Source organism: Odontesthes bonariensis, chromosome 18 (assembly GCF_027942865.1).
Source record: "Odontesthes bonariensis isolate fOdoBon6 chromosome 18, fOdoBon6.hap1, whole genome shotgun sequence".
Classification (NCBI taxonomy): Eukaryota; Metazoa; Chordata; class Actinopteri; order Atheriniformes; family Atherinopsidae; genus Odontesthes; species Odontesthes bonariensis.
The window spans coordinates 24,023,752-24,043,172 of NC_134523.1; the positions used below are offsets into that span (position 1 = coordinate 24,023,752).

Below are 19,421 nucleotides of genomic sequence, written 5' to 3' on the forward strand. Positions count from 1 at the left end.
ACCATCCACACCCCGTAAAATAACATCTCCATGAACTGCATATACAATTGCAAAAACGAGTCCTCAAGGTGTATTTCACCCTACCTCCGACGCATGGCTTGTGCCTACGTCATTGTACACGCCCAGCATTTTATGTGTTTCGTGTGACGCTCTGCCACTAGGCAACGCCCCCTGAACTCGGCTTCAGGCGACACGGGTCACCTAACACGCCAAGCGTTCACATTGCTCGACGCGGGTCGAAGATGCAATTTGGACCCGCTAAGGTAGCGGGTCGCAGTGTGAAAGGGGCTTATAACTCTTCCTCTGAACTGATGTTGTCCTCTTCACAGTCCTCTTCACAGTCCTCTTCACAGTCCTCTTTGTCTTCTTCCAACATAAAAAAAACGGGATCTGTGTCCACACAGGCGTAGGTGCTGGTGACTGCACTCAGTTTCTTTTGAAGAATGTGTTTCTTCTGTAAAAGACAGCAGTGCAGTCCCCTGCATCCGGCCTCTGTCATATCTGTAGGAGAGGCTTGAGTAAAAAGTGAAGAAAAATTAGATTCAAAATTAGGCAGCTTTCAATGAACAATTAAGTTGGGAACATGATGCAGTTTGAATCCCCAACTCTGTGGTTGTGCATTTGTGTGTAAAAAAAACACACAAAAAGTAGCTAGCTGGATTTGTGATTAACTAATCTTTCAGATTTGATAAGAAGTGTTATTCAGTAGAACATACTATGGTTCTTGATGTCCTCTTCAGTGTGACGAAGGAGGTTGTCCAGTTTGTCCAATGCCTTTGTAAGGTACTGATAATGCTGGGTCATCTCCTTCACAATGATCAGTTTCTCCTCCTCCAGACGCCTCATCAGCATGACCTGATCAAAAAGTCGCCTCTTCAAACGGAGGCTCACCACTATTTTGAGAAAGAGAACAGATGCGACAGAATCAAAACATTTAAACATGTTCCACCATAATTGTATTTGGATTTTAAAATGATGTGTAAATAAATAAAATGATGATGCATAATTTATCTTCCACAATCCAATTTGTTGTTGTTGTCGTACTGTTTTCCTATATACTTTGCACTGTGTGTTAAACCAATGTTCACAGCCCAATGTTAAAATGATTATTCAAAGTTACTACTTAGATTAATCGTCAACTGAATTTTGTTATTTTCTAAAGCACACAAATGCAACACTTTGTTTACCATCTCCTTGCGCTTCCCAAGGCAGGACCACATCACCCGAGAGACTGCATGCTGCTTCTGTGTCAATTGTCTCTTCACCGGAAACAAAAGTGTTGTAATGCATGATCCTCTCTTGCAGTTTCTTCTTGAGCTCACCCAGTCTCCTCCGTTTGCGTTGCCTTGTTTGATTGCTGTCTGTTAGGTTAACAAAGTATTATTAGTAAGGACAACAAACAAGCCTAAGCTGTTGAGTGATGCAATACTAAATACCATTTTGTCGATAGAGATCATGCTTCTTCCTTCTAAGGGAATAGATGATCTCGTCGATCTCTCTCTGGAGCTCTTCCTGGCTACTATGAGCGCCATGTTTCTCTTGAAAAACAGAAACAAGCCGAGTTGGAAAACCAAATGTAGCCAAAGGAATGACAGTACCAAACTAACACACCATGTTACGTACCAGTGGCTGCCCACTGCTTCACGTCCTCCACCCACTGCTCTGTGTCATCCAAAGTGATGTTGAGTTCGTGCTGGAGAGACTGAAGATTGCCTGCTTCCACTTCTGCTCTCTGTGTAGTCTATTTATAATGTTTTCAAAAGAAAAAATACAAAACGAGAAGAATTTTTATTCAAGTGTTTATCTACAGTTGAAAAATGCTTAATACTTTTTCAGTCTACATGTCAAAGTATTCTTGGGAAAGACACTGAACCCCATATTGCTGTGTATGTGAATGATATTCTGATGAGCAGATGGCACCTTGTACAGTAGCCTCAGTCACCTGTATATGAATGTGTGTGAATGAGGTGAACGTTGACTAGCTTTGTAAAGCGCTTCGAGTGGTCGCGAACACTAGAAAAGTGATCTATAAATGCAGTCCACTTACTATCCATTTAACCATAAAATGACAAATGTAAATGTTAAAATACAATAGAGATTTCTTACTTTGACAAATCGCTTTGCCAGTGTCTTGTGGAGACTCTCCACCTTCCTGTTGTTCCATCCCATAGCAAGCATTGTTATCATATCTGCTCTGCCTGTACAAACAAAACAGAGAAAATCCAATCAATTTTATCATCTGATGCTGTGTCAAAGCGTGCCGTTTTATTTGATTTTTTTTTACCAACCTGACTTGGTCATGTATTTTGTGGTCAGAGCTGCCCTTGAGAGAAAGCTGTTGACTTGCTCTACCTCCTCATCAACAGTATTTCCTGCACCATCCTGGTTTCTACCGCTCCACCTCACCTGCTCCAAAATAAACAAACATACACACAAAATGTGTGAACGTTTTACGATTTATGGCAATGATTTTGGTTGGCTTAGAATTTTTCCCCTGTGTGAAAAGAAACTGAACCAAGAAGAAGACCCCCCAATTTACAAAACTCATTAATTGATTTAGAACCAGAGCAAACCAACTGTAAGTGTGAAAAATCCAATTGAATTTGCATCCTAAAATAATGTGATTCAATGAGTATTTCTTATAATTTAATTTCATGGCCTATCTTAGGTGGCCCTGCTGTTTTTGTAACCGTTTGCTCACCAATTGTAACTGTTAGGCCAGAGAAATACTTTTTAAACATGTGTGTGTTTTGACAACAGAATCTCATTAAGTTTTGAGGACCTGCAAAACAACTTTCCAAAATGATACTGTGTACACAAGGCAGCTATGGTGTGCTGGTTAAAACAGTTTAATAGCAAATATTTCTCTGGCCATACAAGAACTTTGGGTGTAACATCAGCATATTAAGTGAGTTCACTAATGTGGTCAACCATTTCTGAAACACCTGTACTTGAAGAAGGTGAGACGAAAGCGCAATGTTTGGTCCTAAAAGCATCTTATGACACAAACTTTTAACTTGCATACTGTACCTCACATTTGCCTGTGTGAGCCTTAGCATGCATCACAGACAGAAAAGGCCTCATCACTGTCAGTGGTTGGAGCTCGGGCAACTTCTCTGCCATCTTCTCCAAATATGGCCAATACCTGTAATGAGAAAACCATTTAGTGTTCGGGGTGCATGCTGACATAATGATGAGGATTCAAAACAGGGGAAGTCACCAGTAAAATCTCAGTTGCCAACCAATGAACATTGAGCAAAAAAAATGCCAATGTAATTAATGGCTAAAACCTGCTGGACATGGAAGTGATACCACACTTGTGCCGAACTACAACAAATTAATACAGTGTAAGATACCAGTGAAAACTTCAGGTATGACTTGGCAATTGTTCTGATTACCTGCAAGTGAGGTCCATACAAAAGAATGTTACATTTGCAGCTTCACTCAGCTCCTTCTGCAGGAACAATGGGTAGGCATATATTTCACCACGGTAGTGATTTAAGCCTTGCAGCAAGATTCCGTGTCTGCAAACAGCAATTTCCAGGCCCTCCTCATCCACCTTTGCCCTGGACTTCTGTGAAGTTTCTCGGCCTGCAGTAAATGTTGCCGGCCCACAGACATCATGACCAGTCCTCTGAAAGGAGATACAATCTGTTACATGTAGCCCAAAGACAAGTAAAAAATAAAGAAGAATGTGTAGATGGTTGGATAAAACCTTACAATCGTCATTTGGCTTCTTATATGGTCAACAAAGGCAGACACTTTGGCATCTTGTGCGATAAACAGTCCATCAAAAAGAGATGGTTCATCTGTCCTGTTAAATTTGAAGAATCATTTTTAGCAATGAGGTTCATTATAGTTAATATATCAATTACTAAATTAAAAAATTAGTCTGCTGACCCTTTGGACTTCTTGAAGCGGTAGTGCTTTCTGTTACCATCTGCAGATATGGCCAGCATGTCTGGTGTGCATGCAGGGCACTTGAAGGGCTCGACCAGGCACAGATGCTCTTTTTTTAAATTGCAGAAGGCAAACTCGCGATACACCCTGTGGAATGTATCACCACATATACTGCCCATCTGAAAACAGGAATGGTATTATTTTGGTTAATTAAAAACCTTGCACTTCAGAATTCAACATTTTGATTAACAAGGATTCTTACCCGTCCAGTGTGAAGGGCCCTGTGTTCAAGCATTCGGATAAATGCTTGTTGGGACAAAGCTGGGCTGGCCAACTTCATCTGCTCAAATGATGTAAGCACATCAAATTTGAACAGCATTCGGCAGTTGGCTGTTGCTGGCCAGTATTTGCAATTCATCAAGTCGCTGATTCCTGGGGTCCAATGTGGGCAGGACACAGCAGGCAGACATAGGTTATATGGACCTGAAAACAAAAATACATATAACATCTCACAAGTATCCATAAAAAAACAGACCACAGGGTAATAGTGAGCCCTTGTCACCCTGATACGAAAGGTAGAAGGAAGTGAAAACATACCATTGATAGTCACCAAGACAGTCTGCTTTCCTGCCATAATGGTTAAGTGTTGGTCAGGGCCACAGGAGCAGATTTGTGTTGGCAGAAGAATCGGCAGCAGACACACTGCAGTAATGAGAATTTCATAAATGAATACCTATACACATAGTCAAATAATAAAACAATTTAACAGTTAAAGAAAACTTCAGACATAGCTCATATTATGCCTCTGTATATGTAATGCATTTTTTGGAAACATAAGCAAAACAAACAGAAAGCTAAATTCTTTGAACGCACCTTGTTCAACCAGTTCATAATTGCCTCTTTCATCCATCTTCACTGAGGATGTCGGAGGAATGTGTTTATAAAAACCATCAATCATGACTTCTCTGTCATGAAAGATGAGTTTTTTGTGGACCATTGAGTCACATGCTGCACAGAGGAACTGAACTCCTGAGGGGACACAGTCCAGGCACCTGACCACAGCATCAACAGTTTTGCACTGCTGACAGCGATGCTGGGGAACACTTTCTGCGGCCAGCATACAACTCAGAAGCTCTGGCACTGCAGCCTTGAATTTTCTCTCAGCCGTCAGCTGCCTCTTGGTCCACACAGACATGCTGGTTGTCTCCTCCACTTCCGCTGATGCAGGGACAGTGACCGAACCCAGCAGGTCTCTCAATTTCTTAAGATGTTGATCTAAATTAAAAAATATTTTAAAAAATGTCACAGACAGCCATAATAACGTTTTCTAATAAAACAAAAAAGGCCTACATGGCTTTGCCACCGCAAATGCATCATATACACGGCCGTGACACTACATACAATATTCAGATGCCTATACTTGACTTTGTCAAATTCAGAGATTAAGGTTGACTTTATTTAAGCTGTCAGATTTCCATATGCATACCAAGATTTGGGACCTCTTGAGGAATTTCATCCATCCGAGAGTCATCAACTTCTGGCACCTCCATCGTGCCAGTGGGTTTGACTGCAAACAATGACATAAGAGAGATTACTGCTGACCAACAGCATTAATTTATAATAATAACTATAATATTTTACTGACCAGATCGATTCTTCCGGATGTATTTTGGAACAATGTATCCATTCCGGTCCCTTGTCCTCCAGGTAAAATTGGAGCCTTCAGTCCCCTTCTGTTTTCTGCTTCTGACCCTTTTCTTTGATGGCTAAAAGTAAAAAAAAAAATAATGATATATTTGCCTTTACTGGGGTACACATTCTTTCCAGGTGTCTGCAAAAATATTTTTTAGAGAAATTTAGGAGCAGTAATAGAGAAAAAACATGAAAATGTAACTCTTTTTGCTTCCCACTCCTCTGCCAGGGCTTTCCCTGCCTCCAGCCGCTGTCTGAGGGACTGTCTGAGGGACTCAGATGCCATTTGGAGATGTCAGGAGAGAGATAAGAAAGGAAGGAGAAAGGAAAGGAATGACGTAGAAGTAGAAAGGCAAAGAGGGAAAGTGAGAAACAAAATCAGACAAAGCAAAAGCTGTGAGAGAAAGGAAATGAGTAAAAGGAGGAATAAGAAAATGGTTCTTAAAAGAGCCGTTGGTTTTTTATAGTGATCGACGAATAAATGCTGGATGTTCAAAAGTTCTGAAAAACAATAACAACAACAAAACAGATAACTAGGATTAGTTTTGCAACCATGTCTTCTATTTGATGCCACTGAAATAAACATTTAGCTTGAACCTGATTCTGTGCAACTGATTGGAGAATCTAGCCAGTGCTGCACCTGCAATTTTCTTTTATATTTTAATTTTTTTTTCTCCTTTTAGCGATGGGTTCACAGAATTTAAGTCAGTCAAAAAACTGTAAAAAATACTGTAGGATAACTCTGTTTCCTGTGGACAGAAATGCCTTCACAGCTGACAGAATTTACTTTAACCCCACTGGCTAAAAGTAATTTCTCTTTGCCATTCATTTAATCTACAGTTAAACAGTCACGTTAGTGTTTTATAGGACAAACAAATTCTGTTTTGAGCAAGGCACCTTCAATTTAGCATGTACAGTTATTTCAGATGAAGGGTCATTAAGTGATTATATGTATAGATGTAAGCTAACTAGCTAGGACATTTGCATGTGAGCTAACGTTATCTTCTTACTGGTAAAATCACATGCCTTTAATATAATTCACTGACCTGATCTGTAGCTAAAACGTCAAACTAAACAAACTCAGCTACATATGAATTGCTGCAATAATCAATTACTATAAAACATAAGCAAATTCACTAAAATATACAAACTTGTTGGACTTACCAATGCTACGACGTTCAATGAAGAAGTGCTCTGAATGAAATTCCTCCCGCGAAAATTAATATACGGTGACGGGTCACGTGAGCCACCGCAGTGTCGATATTTACTCAACCGCTAGAGGTGCTTTGAAACGTACCAGGCAGTCGTAATACGCTGCTTGTACAAACGACCAATGTGGTCGTTTGAGTTGGAGGGCTTGTTGTTTTTTCGAGGAGGACAGGCTCGCCATAGGTGTGGCCTAGGAAGCTGCTGCAGTCTGAGACTACAGAAAATCCAAAGATTTCTGTTCACTCTCTTTAAAAAGGGCCACCTATATAATTTATTTTAATATATATATATATATTTGAAAACTAGAAGTTTCAAGGTTTTTAATGGTGTCACTTATATGTTTGAATGACAAAAACTCACAGAGTTACAGATGTGTTTTTGGAGATGTGTAAAAAAATCCCGCCACCTGCTTTTTTTTTTTTAATCATCTAATCAACCAAAGATTTCGCGACCCCCCTGCAGTACCTCCACGGAGCCCCTGTTGAAGACCTCTGCCCTAAAGAGCATGACAGCACTATAACCTGTTTATTACACTACATGCTGTCCATGTACATTCAGTCTCAGTATTTCAGAACATCAGGGAATCTCAAAGCCAAATTATGAATTCTCTCTCATAATTTAAGCTTTGACTGAAGGTAACATTAGATCCCAAAGTGTTATTTTCTATAATCTTCTCAGAGCTGAATCAGATCTTACAAGCACAGAAATTATAAAAGAAGGTTAAGTCAGACTGAACAGTCAGACACGTTAAAGGGATAGTTCGCCTCTTTTGACATGAAGCTGTATGACATCCCATTGTGTAATATCATTTATGAACATTTTCTTACCCCCCGCTGCGTGTGAGCGGAGTTCCAGCCTCGTTTCGGCATTGACGAAGGTAGTCCGGCTAGTTGGCTGGGGCTTACCCTTCTTAGGGTAACAGTGATCCACCGTGTTAACTAAACACTGAAAGCTTTGCCTTAAGACCGAACATACCTCACTGTTTACTGCAGTTTCTCTTCTTCAGGTGTTTATTTTTCAGAGGATGAATGATGTCATTGGGATGATGAAACTGGAGCTTTCAAAGATTTTAGTCAATTTGGCTGCAATAATGAAAACTTCATGAGATTTGACCTGAACATACAAACATAAATTATTAAAAAGCTGCTGTCATCAAACAATAACCTATATGAATATGAGGTTGAAATAAACTGAGAAGCAGTACTGACCACGTGATTCAACAGTGTGGGGTTACAAAATACAGTAAAATATAATTGGATTCAGAAAAATAAAAAGCATAATGGCAGTGATTTAAAAGTGGTTTAGAGGGCATTTTATCGTGTCCTTATATTTTCAGACTAATGTCAAGAAATGTCGTCTTGTTTTTTTTCCATTGAGCGTTCACAGTGGAGGATCTTTTTGTTTATCTCTTCCTTGTTGTATTTTCCCCTGGTGTTTTGTTAGAGGCTATCAAATTACCCTCAAACCAAAAACCTGCTTAACCTGAAAGTTTTCTTAAATGCTTTCATTTTCTCTGTTTAGTAGTTTAGAAGTGGAATCTTTGCTGTACTCCTGCTTGATATATTTTAAAATCTTCTGTGCAGAAGCACTGCCTGATCTTTTCAACACAAGATTTTTCTCAGCAACCACACAGAAATATTTAGTTTTACATGCAGTATCATCTGTAACAGTTTTAGTTGAACACTTAGCCAGAAGATTATCTGAAAGATATTCAGATAATCTTCTCCATCTTTATAAAAGCAGATTCAAGGTGCATTCATGATCTGAAGGGTTCATAAAGGCCTTTATCCCCAGAATGATCTCTGTTATCCTCATGCAAAACTGCAACAAAGGGAAATGTTCCTTATTTATTGACCTTACAGTTTAGACTTCAGTTTTGATTTGGTTAGATTGTTACAGTTTATAATAAAATAATCTCTGTTGATCTTTTTTTCACAGAACATGTGGATACATGACATCAAGGAGTGATCTGGACTCTGGTTTCAGTCTCTCAGACAGTTCAGGATGCTTTCAGGATCTGTGAGACACGAATGATCCATAAATCCAGGATGGAATTTTGCATAAAAAATCTGACAGTTCAACAATAATTTAAATTTTTAAGCTGCAATATGTAAGTGACCGACAGGAGCAAGGTAGGGCAAAATTTGACCAGATGTTGGGTCATAAATGTCGGCAGCAGTAAAAATATTTTAAAACAAGCTTGAGAAAGAATATTGGAGAAACTGAAGCAGATCGTTTGTTTGATAACTGGATATTTCAGGACTTCTGTCGTCATGGAGATTTGATTTAAGGCTGTCTTGTTCCTGGACTGTCTTTTATCGAATAAGTTGTATACCTGTGAGGAGGAAACATCTATTTATGTTTTGTTTTGTTCACCTATAAAAATGTTGCTGCCTGATTCTCTTCCTCCTGCCTCAATCTAAACTTTCCTTGTAAAAACAAAAACTGGTTGAACTGGAACCTGCTTCTACTTTAAATGAACTATTTTCTCTTTTCTTCAAGTAGATTAGACTTTGAAACTGCTGTCCAAGTACTTTATTTTTGGGGTTTATTATTTAACATTTGATTCTATTCATCAGTATTTGTTAGTTGCAGTCAAATACTTTGATTGACTCAACTGAAACCATGAACAGTTTCACTTGTTGTCAATCTTAAAGTTTTTGTTTAATATTTCTGGCTTCTTTCTAAGCTTCCATAAATGCTCCGTTTCCATTATTTCAGACCTTTTTCGACATTAGGAATCATTAATACAACTTAAATGATGCCGTTAGACCACAGCATACAGTGTATTGTTATTCTTTGCACTCTGCTGATGGACGAAGTGTTAAACGTTAAAAGTTACCCAAGACTTTCCCTTGTTTAACTGAACCATATCAATCAAAACGGAAAGGGTTTTAGTTACAGATTTAGAGTACACATTGTGTAACGGTGCTACTTCTGAACAGAGTCCTGAATCAAACTGTTCATGCATGATTCTGATTGTTTAAATAAAGTAAAGACAAAGTTGTATGATTTGATTAAACTTTTTATTATGCATTGAAATATAAACATTTATTCGACTTGGTATATTTGTGGACAATAATTTGATTATTACATAACATTGAGAAAAAACCTTTGATCGGTTTTAACAAACGTCCAAAACTGACACAATTTAACTAGTTTAGTTTTATTCTTATATAACCTGATTTCTTGCAATATCTATATATATATATATATATATATATATATATATATATATATATATATATATTTTCTAGCTTGCGAAGGGGGGCGTGGCGGAATTTTGGGACACGTGACCGTTTGCGCCATTTGCGACCAGCTAGTATGAGCGAGGTTGCGCCGAGTATGAATCAGCCTTAAGTGTGGACGCCTCCAGTTGCGGAATAGGAGCCGTACTCTTCCAAGACGGTTGCCCCATAGCATACGCCTCAAAAGCCTTCACAGACACCCAAAAAAGAAATGCACAAATAGAAAAGGAGCTGGCTGCCATCATGTTTGGATGTGAAAAATTCTACCAATACCTGTTTGGGCGCACATTCGAGGTCAAAACTGACCACAAACCTCTGGAGGTAATTATGAAGAAACCACTGGCCGAGACCCCACTGCGACTCCAGAAAATGCTGCTCAGGCTTCAGAAGTACAACATGACTGTGAAATACAAAAGAGGAAAGGAGCTACACGTAGCTGATGCGCTGAGCAGGAACTTCTTGAAAGAAACTGACGAAAATGAAAATAATGAGGACATACAAGTATGCGCAGTAATGTGCCTACCCATAGCACCCGAGAGACTCCAGGAAATACGCACAGAAACTGAGATGGATCCAACACTCACAGCAGTGAAGCAATTCATTCTCCAAGGCTGGGCAAACAAAAAAAACGATACGCCAGATGAGGCCAAGCTGTACTGGGACTACAAGAGCGAAATGACAGTAGAAGATGGACTGATATTCAAGGGCAACAAACTAGTCATACCAAACACACAGAGAAGGATGATGTTAAAGAAAGTACATTCCAGTCACCAAGGGATTGAGAAAACAAAAAGATTTGCAAGAGACGTCCTATTCTGGCCGGGGATGCAAGCACAGATCACAGACGCGGTCTCAAAATGCGCCATATGCAACACATACAGGAGGCAGAACAGAAAGGAACCCATGATCGGACATGACATACCCGAAAGACCATGGCAAAAAGTCGCCACCGACATCTTCGAACTTGATGGAGAACACTACCTCGTCCTGGTTGACTACTACTCGAACTTCATCGAAATAAACAAACTGAACATCACAACAAGCCAAGCAGTCATCAACATCTGCAAACAACAGTTCTCCCGACACGGCATACCGGACGAAGTCTGTTCCGACAACGGCCCTCAGTATTCCTCCACTGAATTCAAAACATCCAGCCAGGAGTACGGATTCAAACACACCACATCGTCACCCACATATCCTCAATCCAACGGCAAAGCAGAGAAGGCAGTGCAAATAGTTAAAAATCTCCTGAAGAAGGCCAAAGCTGACAAACAAGACCCTCACCTCGCCCTTTTGGATTATAGAAACACACCCCTGGATGGCCTGCCCTCACCTGCACAGCTGCTAATGGGACGCAGAACGAAGACACGACTACCCACAGCACAACATCTACTGAAACCGAAAACACTGGAAGGAGTTCGGGACAGAATGTCAAGACAGAGAAAAGCACTTCTACGACCGAGGGTCATGCATGCTACCAGCCCTCACCTTCGGAGACACGGTGAGACTGAGAGACGGCAAGCAGTGGAGACCAGCTAAAGTGATACAACCAACACCCGAGCCACGGTCATACATGGTGGAAGCAGAAGGACACCAGTACAGGCGAAATAGAAGGGAACTCATCAAAACAGCGGAAGATGCTCGCGCAGAGGACACCCCTGTCGAAGGGGAGCCCGACTACACAAGAGAGCCACGACGCACTCTCAGAAAACCCAAACCCAGAGAAAGACTGAACCTGTAAGAAAGAAACTCACCTGTCAACATGTTATTCCCTTACAGGTAACTCAAGAGACTGAAGTAACAAAGACACTAATGAATGTTAAAAAAAAAGGAAAAAAAAAGAAGGAAAAAAAAAGGAGAGAAGAACTGAAATGAATTCACCTGACACGCTAACAATAATTCCCTTTCAGGTTGGACTGATGTAAATTTATATGGTGTTGATCTTAAATGAAATGCTTCTAGAGCTATTGTGATCCTCATTATATTTTAACTATTTTAAATTGTTTAACTACTTACCACTACTTAAATGTTTGCTACGGTTGTTCTAAGTTAACTGTGTTGATTTTCATACCACCCCGTAATTTAATCTAGTAATTCAGAAAAAAGGAGATGTAATGATATACAACGGCGCTAGAGGGCGCCGCCGCACAACTCAAGCTGCAATGTATATATCGCAGCGGGCCCGGTTTTTCGGGCCCTCGATGGTAAGTTTCTCCACTTCTTTCCGGGTCGGAAATCTGCCATTTCACCGCTGTGGGCTCCTATCGGAGCCCGGGCGAGTAAGTTTCCCCACCGCTCCTCTGATATCCATACTGCTACCGAAAGTCCCGCACATCTGTCTATCTCGTCTTGGCATTCTTTTCTGGCTGTGGTCTTCTACCATTTTTACAGTTTTAATGATGGCTCCGGCTTCCGAGATCACTGAGCTACGGAGTGAGCTCCGGTCTATTGAACAGCTCATCGAGGACCTCCTCCAGCGGCAGTCAGCACTATGTTCCCGGCTGGCCTGCCTGGAACAACCGGACTGGGACTCCACGGCTCCCGGCTGCTCCTCCTGGGCAACGGTGGTGAAAGGAAAAAGGAAGCTCTCCCACCCTCTCTACGATCCTAATGGAGAAGATGACTCCCTCCAGCTCTTCAACCACTTCACACTGCTGGCCGAGGATGAGCCCGACGATCCTGTCTCCCCGCAGAAAACCAAACAGGCCACAGCTTCATCCAAGAGACGTCACTCGTCAGGCTTCTCCAAATCCCGAGACGGTTCTCCAGATGGTCCTCCTGATGTCAAACGTCCTCGTCTCTTAGACTCAGGACCCGTCCGTAGTCACCCGAATAATTCATATCGCTCTCCTGGCAGCGCCGCTGACACACCCCCCGCTCCCCTCTCCACACAGGTGAGCGGCCGCGAGTTCACTTCCTCCAGAAATGCTAATGTGGCTAGATCAGCTAGCCCGGTGAATCGCCAGCTCCCAACGAAACTCTCCGTGTACGGCGACACTAGCAACAACAACCCCGACATTCTGGTTCTAGGGGATTCCATTGTAAGATTCGTGGACCTCCCTGGTGCCTTAACCTACTGCCTCTCTGGTGGCAAATTTGCGGACTTTATTGAACTCACACCAACTTTGATAGATCTTCACCCCTCTGCACATACCATCATACTGCATTGTGGGACAAATTACGTAATGTCCCGACAGTCAATCAAACTCCAGTACGAGATTGAATCTCTCGCAGTAACTATTGAGAGCCTGGGTAAACACTGCCTCTTTTCTGGTCCCATTCCCACCGCATCTAACAAACCTGAGCGTTTTAGCCGCCTTTTTAGCCTCCATGAATGGTTGAAATCCTTCTGTATAGCAACAGGCTATGGTTTTATCAGCAACTTTGATACGTTTTGGACAAGACATAACCTGTACAAATCTGATAGCCTGCATCTTAACTCAAAAGGGATCAAGATGCTGACATCTAATTTCATAAACTATATTGCATTTAACTCTGTCTGACTAACAGCTCAGCATGACCCAAGTCAGTCAGTTAATCTATCCAGTTTTAATAGCACGGGCCCTGCTGATCCTTGTCCCCCTTCTAATATTTCGTTTGGTACCTACTCCACTTTTGAATACCTAGCTTCTACTCCTCTCAATATTGGCCCCAGTCCTGTCATAAATACAGTTCCAATGGTTTCTGCCTCTGCTGTGGCTCGCCTGGGCAATCCATGTGTTTTTAAGGATAGAAAAGGAATTGGGTTAATCCACCTCAATATCAGAAGTATATTGCAAAGAGATAAAATGGATCACCTAAAATTTTAATCGACCAAACAAACACTGATATCCTGGTATTATCAGAAACATGGTTGAAGAGTGAAGTTGATGACTCTGAAGTCAATCTTTTAGACTATAATTTATTTAGAATCGATAGAGCTGGGAGGGGCGGGGGGGTGGCTATTTATGTGAAGTCACATTTTTCTGTCACAGTTCTTTATTCCTTGAGTGAACCTAAGTCTTTTGAATTGATTGCACTCAAGGTATATTATGGCTCCAACAACAACTTCTTTGTAGTAATAGGGGTCTATAGACCTCCGTCAGCTGATTCTAAATCCATAGATCAACTGGCAGAATTGATATCTAGATTCACTAACTCAGAAGTTCTTGTGTTAGGAGATTTTAATATTGACTGGCAAACGAATGCCTCCAACCATCTTAGAGAAGTTTTCTCTGGCCTATTTCTGGATCAACTTATTGATGAACCTACAAGGCCAAACTCAAAAAACCCTTGAAAATCATCTCTTATTGATCTACTTTTTACTAATAAAATTAACAAAATTAGTGCAAGTGGTGTTTTTGATTTAGGGATCAGTGACCACTGTCCTATTGCCTGCATTAGGCATACCAACCTAAAAAAAGCACCGCCTGGCATTGTGGTTAAAAGAAACATGAAACATTTTAATGAACAAGCTTTTTTAAATGATCTCTATGAAAGTGACATTCATCTTACAGCTGAAGTTCCTGATGTTGACTTAGCTCTGCAGTTTTTCTCAAACTCATTTTCTTACATTGTTGATAAGCATGCACCCTTTAAAAAGATCAGAGTAAAATATAGAACAAATCCATGGTTTACCACTGAACTCTCCTCTCTCTTCCAGTCAAGAAATAATGCTTGGTCATTAGCTAGGAGGACCAAGGATGCCTCTGACTGGGCATGTTTCAGAAAAATCAGGAACAGATGCACTTTATCTGTGAGAAAAGCTAAATCTGACTATTATTTTAATCTTGTCTCTAGCTCTTATTCTAATCCAGCAAAATTCTGGAAGGCTGTTAATTATAAAAACAGTAAATCTGTTACGCCCATGCCTTCTTCCATTAAATTTGATAATTGCCTATTACAGGACAAATCTGACATTTGCTGTGCTCTAAACAAACACTTCTCTTTAGCCAGTCAAATTTTCGATAATAGCTATAGTCATTCCTGTACATCTCAGGCTGGAAATGTCTCTGCAAATGATGTCCATATCACCAGAGACAATGATCAGGAATTCAAGATTCAGCCTGTTTCAAAATATACAGTGCTATCTGCTTTACTAGCAATTGATAGTCGCAAAGCAACTGGAGAAGACCACCTAGATCCTTTTTTTCTGCGCACTGCGGCACACATAATAGCAGAGCCATTATTGCACATTTTTAACTTTTCCATGTCCACTGGGGTTGTCCCTTCACTATGGAAATTTGCTCACATCACCCCTCTGCACAAAGGGGGTGATAAGACTGACCCTGATAACTATCGACCAATTTCTAAGCTATCATGTCTCTCAAAAATATTAGAGAAGCTGGTGAATGATCAGCTAAAAGAATTTTTAAATGCTTTTAATATCCTAAGCCCTCTCCAATCAGGCTTTAGGCCTAAGCATAGTACAGTCTCTGCTGTTACTAAAGTAATGGATGATATTGTCACTTCTCTTGACAAGAAAAAACATTGTGCTGCCATGTTCGTAGACTTGTCAAAAGCATTTGACACCGTGGACCATTCTCTGCTCCTGCAAATTTTGCCTGGTATTGGTTTTAGTGCAAGTGCTTGTAGATGGTTTCAGAGCTACCTATCCCACAGACATCATACTGTGAAATTGAGTAACACACAATCTGACCCCCTTTTAATAACTAAGGGGGTCCCGCAAGGCTCAGTTTTAGGCCCGGTACTCTTCACCATCTACATAAATAGCATAGTCCCTCTTCTCTCCAAATGCTCTGTGCATCTTTATGCAGATGATACAATTCTGTATTGTGTTGCAGATTCTGTTCACCTGGCCCTGGAACAATTACAGCAGTCTTTTAATATCCTGCAAAATGCCTTAATTGGTCTTAAGCTTCTGCTCAATGCAAGAAAGACTAAGTGCATGGTTTTCACTCGATCTAAGGATTGTAACAGAAATGATCTGAATATCTCCACTCTACATGGGTCTGTTATTGAAAGAGTTTCACATTATAAGTACCTAGGGATCTGGCTGGATGACAAATTCACATTTAAGAAGCACATTGACTGTCTTGTGACTAAGCTTAGACAAAAGCTATGTTATCTACACAGAAACAAATCTTGCTTTCCAGTTTTCTGTAGAAAAAAGATAATCGAAGCTACAATTTTGTCTTGCATTGATTATGGGGATGTGATCTATAGGCATGCACCACTCTCTAATCTTAAGGCACTCGATACTGTTTATCATTCAGCTCTTCGGTTCATTACTGGAGATCCCTACATTACTCATCATTGTTTGTTGTATGACAAAGTTGGGTGGGCTCCACTTTCTCAAAGAAGGGACATGCATTTATTTATGTTTATTTATAAGGCCCTTACTGACAAGCTTCCACTCTATATATCCTCTCTTTTAGTTAGGTATGCAAATCCATACCAAACCCGTAACAGCAATTTGCTGGAGGTACCGTATGCCACTGAGCTGGGCAAAGCTGCTTTTAGTATCTGTGGACCTTCAGCATGGAACACTATGCAACAAAGGGTGGGTCTTGATACTTTTATGTCTCAAGACCACTTTAAAGAAATGCTCAGAGGTTTTTTATCACATTCATGTACTTGTTTTAATTCATAGTTTGTTTATTTAATACTTTTTTTATATATTATATATGTTGTGTATATGTTGCTTTATATATGTCTTATATATGTTTATTTTATATTTTTATATTGTTATATTTTATATGTTTGTTTTTTACTCGACATCATTGTAAATGAGGGTCAGGCCCTCAATGATTTTTCGAGTTTAAATAAATAAATCAAATATATCCGGTGCTGCATCAAGCTGCAAGGTGCTGCCTCTCAAAATAAATCAGTTATCATTACACAGCCACGGGACTCAGTCGCATTTTATTACACTGGTGTTTGGCGGTTGGTAGCCATGCCCCTTCCGCTTCTTGTGTTTATTTATCGTGCCCCCGCCATTTTTAAAAACTACTTTTGCACCTGCTTTCTGACCTGCCTACTCAGGCAACGCTGGAACAAAAGACTCCGGCGCCGCGCTTTTGGAGGAATTTCTGCGCAGCTAAATGACACGCTCAGAGGAGCTAGAGGGTTAGTAAATAAATAATATCTTTGCTGATCAACCTCAGTTCTGCCATCTTATATATATATATATATGATATGGTTCTAATTTGTTTATTTTTATCAGTTACCGGGGCGAACAGCGTCCTGGATCCTCCTGCTGCCACCAGCACCTCTTGCTGCCCTCAACCAGGTAAAGAAAACACTCTTAATGTATATGAAAATGTTTATACTCTCTGCTCTCAATTTAATGGAGTTAACAAAAGGCAAATGTAAACGGACCATGTATGCTACTCAAATACATATGTAGGCTATGGAAGAATGCCCTCCGAGGTGTCCATTATCAGAAAGTAATGGACTACACGGAGGCGTGAACTGCTTTGGACGGTTGCTTTCGCGTCGTCCATTCATTTCCGGTAATGGGCCCTTCGGAGGGCATTATCCCGCTTAAACCATGGTCACTTACGAAATATTTTTGAAATATTCAATCAATCATTAATGCTTCAGTGTGTGTTAGAGGTAAAATCGTGAGTTTTTGCCATGAAGCCATGCTTCATGTTTGTAACATGTTTTATCCTTCAGCAACTACACCAGAGCCAGTGTCTACCATCAGCCAGCCCCAGCCAGCTTCCAGCACCCTCTGTCACCCTAGACCTGGTAAAGAAAACATCCTATTGCATTTTATATGAATCTTGAGTGTCACAGTATTAGAATTCAAGGTGTTGTGTACTAAGTATCTGTCTCCACCCTCTGTTTTTTTTTTTTTTTTAGGAAAGAGGAAAAGGGCTGACATGCTTCTGGCCACTGTGCAGGACATGCTTGTGTCAGATGCAGAAGAGCAGCGGCAAAGCGAGGCGCGCTTCAGGGGCATGATGCAGTTTTTAAAGGAACAGTCGCAGAGGGAGGCAGAGGAGCGCAGGGCTCTACGGGCGGACCTGTTGGAAGCCAGCCGCCAGCAAAGAGCTTTCATGGAGGAGCTCTTGGGTGTACTTGACAGAATGGCAGCAAGGCAAGAATCACCAAAGTGATGTCCATAACCAGGACTATATGCACATGTAAATAGTTTTTTGCCTTTTTTTTTTTTTTTTTTTGCACTACTAACACTTTTGTTCTTGTGTTTGAGTAAAAAAAATAAATGACTTTTGGAAGAGTTCGAAATCTTCTGGGTTTTTGTTAATAGTGATGCCAGTTAGATGTTGTTTTTGCCACATCTAACTATGAAATATTAATGAATTATTATTAATAGTAGCTATGAAATATTAAATAATCCACATATACTCGCTAAAATTTAAGCCTTTATCTGTGTAGATTACACTACAGTTTATCAACTTGTTCTTAAAGGGATATGCCACCCCCAGGCCAAATTAAGTGTATCCCCGCATTCCCGATACATAAATAAGTGTGTGGGAGCGTTTTCCTGGCGACCCAGGCATTGTCCGAATCTCACAGCACTGACCACTGCTTGGTTGCGCGTAATACATACATGCTAGCGTCGCCACTCGAAATATTTCGCCCAACGTGAATTAATTTACTTGATTTACCTTCTAATTACTGTGTGAGTGGTGTACTTTCACATCGACTGTGTAAATCTACACAGAAGGCTCGCTTTGCTCATGTCGGTTTGAAAACTAGTTTCCAGTGCGGAAAACGCAGCCGAAGCACACTCCCCGCTACGTCATTGGGAATCTCCCCCCCCCCCCCCCCCCCGGGCTGCTTCAAGCTGGTTTGTTTGAAGAAAGGGGGGGGGGGGGGCATATGCCTTTAAGATACACCACATCACAGGATGAAGTTTATCATGTTTAACAAAGGTCTGGCATTCAAATACGTGTGGCCACGCCTGTAAACTTCCCACACACCCCTTTCTACATTTTAAGCCCCACTTACTGCTTTGGTGTGACTGTATCTCATAATTTCTCTAAACCATAAGTCAGTCACGAATAACCTCTTCAGGACTGATTTCTCCTTAACATTTGAAGTCTGCTACTGATGTACTACTGATAGATTTCATAATGCACACAAAGCTTAAAGGCAGGCATTGACATCTTTATTTTGCACATAAAAAATGAACTCTGAAAAAAGTATTACAGTTTCTATGGAACATTTTCTCAAACTTCCAAAATATGATGGTCAGTATGAAAAGGTGTGTTGTGATCAGCTGGAAGGCACGAGGTAATGCATCAAGGCTGCACGCACTCCAACTGCTTCAGTATCTGCAGCAGGTGGTTGTGTTGGAATATCTGGCTGCGGATAAGGGTCGTCTTCACTCCACTCCTGTCGATACTCCTCACCGTGGCTTTCACAGAGGTTGTGAAGCACACAGCATGTGAACACCAT

At 40.7% G+C, this 19,421-nt stretch overlaps 1 long non-coding RNA gene across 1 annotated transcript; it reads right to left on the minus strand.

Moving 5' to 3' along the window:
- Nucleotides 1-828: 828 nt before the first annotated feature.
- On the minus strand, nucleotides 829-1,531 carry LOC142367827 (uncharacterized). Its single transcript, XR_012767186.1, has 3 exons — nucleotides 1,437-1,531; nucleotides 1,188-1,361; nucleotides 829-893 (listed from the first exon to the last, which is right to left on the minus strand). It is a non-coding gene; the product is annotated as an uncharacterized LOC142367827 (long non-coding RNA).
- Between the last annotated feature and the right edge of the window lie 17,890 nt (nucleotides 1,532-19,421).